The 4096-nt window shown below is 37.8% G+C and overlaps 1 pseudogene; it reads right to left on the bottom strand.

The window, feature by feature from the left end:
• Positions 1-334: 334 nt before the first annotated feature.
• Positions 335-3760, bottom strand: LOC143555826 (uncharacterized; annotated as a pseudogene).
• Positions 3761-4096: the final 336 nt, after the last annotated feature.

Here is a 4096-nt window from a genome sequence, read left to right as displayed (position 1 = left end):
TTAATACACAAAAGTTATCAAGAACTGATGAAACATATGTGCAAGGAATAACCAACAAGTTTTCTCAGTTGTCCGGGCTTGCTCGAGTTAAAATTCAAGTGGCAAAATAGATGCAAGTTTGTTATTTTAAAAATTCAAGTGGCAAAACAGATGCAAGTTTTTATTTAGTTGTCTGAGCTTGCTCATTTGATACATGTGCAGAATTTTTTTTACTATAAAACTCTGTAACAATTTCAGTACAAACAACATGCATTCCTCCTATTTGAAGGCAACTATGAAACTGCAACAATCTTTAAATTTAACTTGCAATTAATAACTCATGTATGAGTTGCCACTACAGTTTCTTGCTGATCTTTGTAAGTGAAGATAAGATCTCGTTCATGTCTGATCGATCGTCTGGATCCGCTCGAGTTCAGGATAAAGCCAACTTAAGAATTTGTTCTATAACACCGTGGTTTGTGGGGAAATCGGTAGCCAATACAGGATCTATAATTTCAATCAGCTCACTGATTTCATTTGAAAGTGCTTGTTCTATCAACCGTGGCAAAGTTCCCTCGTCTTCGGTGAGTCCTGTTGGTCTTTTTCCAGTCATAAATTCCATCAATATAATTCCAAAGCTAAATACATCTACTTTTGTTGTCACTTTTCGCATATATGCATACTCTAACGAAAAACAAAAATGCATTAGTGTGACTTTTTAGGTCAAATGTTATCTAAAAAGAGCATTGGTGATGCATTACCTGGTGCCAAGTAACCAATGGTGCCTCTAAACGCTGATGCAGAGCTTCCATCCTGGTTATGAACTCCTAGAATCCGGGCGTTCCCAAAGTTGCTAACATGAGCATCCCATTTTTCATCAAGAAGAATGTTAGAAGGCTATAAATCACAGTGAACTATCGGGAAATCATATCCGGAATGTAAATAAACAAGTCCTCTAGAAACAGAAACCAAAACATCAACTCTCATAAACAGATCCCATCTTGACCGATCAATCCCGGAATCATGTATAATCTTGTCCAGATTACCATTTTCCATGTATTCAAGAACCACAGCCTTTAACTTTCTACTCTCCCATGCATAACCAACCACTTTCACTAGATTTCTATGCCTTAATTTTGCTAATGTGTTCATTTCTTTGTAAAAGCTCTTATCAGATTCTGCTGAAAACTCTGTGAAATTCAGATTTTTTACTGCTATCATCCTTCCATCTGCTAGTGTACCCTTGTACACTGTGCTTAACCTGCTTCTACCCAGAATGTTACTTTCACCAAATCCATCTGTAGCATCTTCCAGTTCTTTTCTTTCGTATCTTTTGAGAGTGAACCCTCTTGCGTATTCTGGTTCTGGATCCTCAGGTTTTTTTAACATGACGATTACAAAAAACCCCTAAAAATAGTACAAGAAGCAAAATTAAAGATCCGACTATTGCAAGAATAACAGCTTTTCTGGATATTTGATGTGAATGATTTGACTGAGATGAGAAGACACATGATTTTGTGTCGTTGGTAATACAAAGAGACGGATTTCCAAGTACTCCAACCGCGCTAGAGTTTTTGAAAAGTACAGTATCTGGAACACGCCCCTCAAGATGATTAAACGAGAGATTAAGGTGTTCCAATGCCAAATTCTTCCCAAAGTTTTCAGGAATCATGCCATTAAATTTGTTTTGTGAAAGATCAACTGAAGTAAGAAGTGTGAGATTCGCCATGCTTTCTGGGATCTCACCTTCCAACTGATTTCTTGAGAAATTTATGAAGGAAAGAAGACCAAGAGTGGGAAATATGTCATCGGAGACGGTACCAGAAAGTCGATTTTCTGACAAATCAAGACTCTGCAGGTTTCTGCAATTCTGGATTGTTACAGGAATACCTCCTGACAGATTATTGTTTGAGATATCAATGGCTTGCACCATCCCCATCTTCCCGAACTCACTTGGGATGTTTCCTGTAAGGAAATTGTTTGAGAAATTGAGGTATATCTGCATACCATTCATACTTGAAATCACTACCCCTGGAATTGATCCGGTGAAAAAGTTGTGTGAGAGGTCTATCCAAATCAACCGATTCAGTTTTGTCATACTGTCCCCAATTGACCCGTTAAACTTATTTCCACTTAGATCCAACTGAGACAGCATCTCGAGCTTTGAAACATAATTTAGAATTGAGCCCACAAATTGGTTGTTCATCAAGTAGAGTTCAGTTAGTTTAAGATCAAAGATTTTATCAGGTATACAACCTTTTAAATTATTCATACCGATAAATAGGCTTTGAAGGGAAGCAATTTTTGAGATTTCTACTGGAATAGAGCCTGAAAATTGGTTTTTCCCGAGATATAACATTATCAAACTTGTTAAGTTTCCAATTTCTTGTGGGATTGGCCCAAAAAAGGAATTGTCAGAAATACCTAGGATCTGGAGATTGAAAAGTCTTCCAATTCCTGGTTTCAGCATCCCTGTAAGATTGTTACGACTTGTAGACAATTTCTCAAGACTTGAACAATTGAAGAGATCATCTGGGATTTTTCCAGAGAATTTGTTGCCGCTGAGGTTAAGAAGTGTAAGATTTGGCAGCTTTCCTAATCCCTGAGGAATTTCTCCCACAATCCTATTTCTATCCACATCTAACGAAATGATCTTTGTACAGTTTAAGATGCTAAATGGAATAGACCCCTCAAGTAGATTACCCGCAAGTATCAAATGGTTTAATTTGTGCAGGGACCCAATGCTTGAAGGAATTGATCCAGTGAGAATGTTAAAGCTAATCGCACGCCACTTAAATTGACTAACCTGGTTATTGATGCCAGGGATTTCACCAGAGAGGGAATTTTGCCACAAGATAAGTTGTAAACTGGACAAATTCCCAATCTCTATGGGATTGATTCCAGAGAGCTGATTTTGGCTCAAGTAAAGATTTTCTAGCTCTTTTAAATGACCGATTGAAGCCGGAATCGGGCCTGAGAGGGAATTTTGCGACAAGTACAGAATTTGTAACCTTGACAAATTCCCAACCTCTCTAGGAATGATACCAGAAAGTTGGTTTCGGCTCAAAGAAAGTACTTGTAGCTCTTTCAAATATCCAATGGAAGTTGGAATCGGGACAGAGAGGGAGTTTTGCCGCAAGTAAAGTGCTTGTAATCTAGACAAATTCCCAATCTCTCTAGGAATCGAGCCTTCTAGAAGGTTATTAGCAGCCCCAAGAATCTGAAGATTGACCAAATCACCGATTCTGTTGGGAAGTGTACCGATAAGTTTGTTGGAACTAAGTTCAAGGTGTAGCAAAGAAGTGCAGTTACACAATCTGGAGTGCTACCAGTGATGGAATTGTTCCCAAGGCCAGTGTTTGCAGATTATTTAGTCTACCCAGTTTTGATGGAATCATACCAGAGAGGGAATTGTTGTAAAGATCAAGTGTAAACAGCTGTTTGCAGTATCCCAATTGGAATGGAATGTTGCCAGTAACAGAATTAAAAGACAAATTTAGAAGCTGAAGGCTGGAAAGGTTACCAAGAAAGGGAGAGATTTGGCCTTTGAGGTGTGCTTGTTGAATGGAAATAGAAACAACACGTTTGTGATATCATGGCATTGGATTCCAGTCCAGTTGCAGTGGTGGGTGGATTCAGCATTCCAGTTCAGGAGTGCACCAGTCGGGTCATATGTGATTGAATTCTTGAAATGTTTCAAAGCATTTGCTTCATCAGCTTCCAAGGTAGACTGAACACCAAGCACCAGTAAAAATGAAAGGAAAAGGATTTTGAATGCCATTGAAGTGATGATGAGCATATATACATCGAAGCTAGCTGGTTTATTTATATTGCAGAATCCAAAGAGAATATATTTCTTAAGGGAAAATTCCCAAAATAGCCCTTTTTTCTCAAAATTTTTTAGAATTTAGACTGTCAAGACGCTTTAGGAAAAGATCATAATATAGGGGTAGCAGGCCAAATTTTGAAAGAAAGTCAGGTAGGAGACGAGATTTGGAGAAATAATGAAGGTAAAGTCTAAATTTTTTGTAATCTTGGAGCAAAAGTTCAGATTTTTCCAAAACTTTTTTTTTTCAAAAACCGTCTTGAGAGAATATTTTTTATGTTTCCTACCTTT

The sequence above is a fragment of the Bidens hawaiensis genome, unplaced genomic scaffold (assembly GCF_021521415.1).
Source record: "Bidens hawaiensis isolate Kalapana, Puna unplaced genomic scaffold, B.hawaiensis_p1.1 tig00018320_1, whole genome shotgun sequence".
NCBI lineage: Eukaryota > Viridiplantae > Streptophyta > Magnoliopsida > Asterales > Asteraceae > Bidens > Bidens hawaiensis.
The sequence above is the reverse complement of the archived record's forward strand: the minus strand, read 5'-3'. Positions and strand labels throughout refer to the sequence as shown.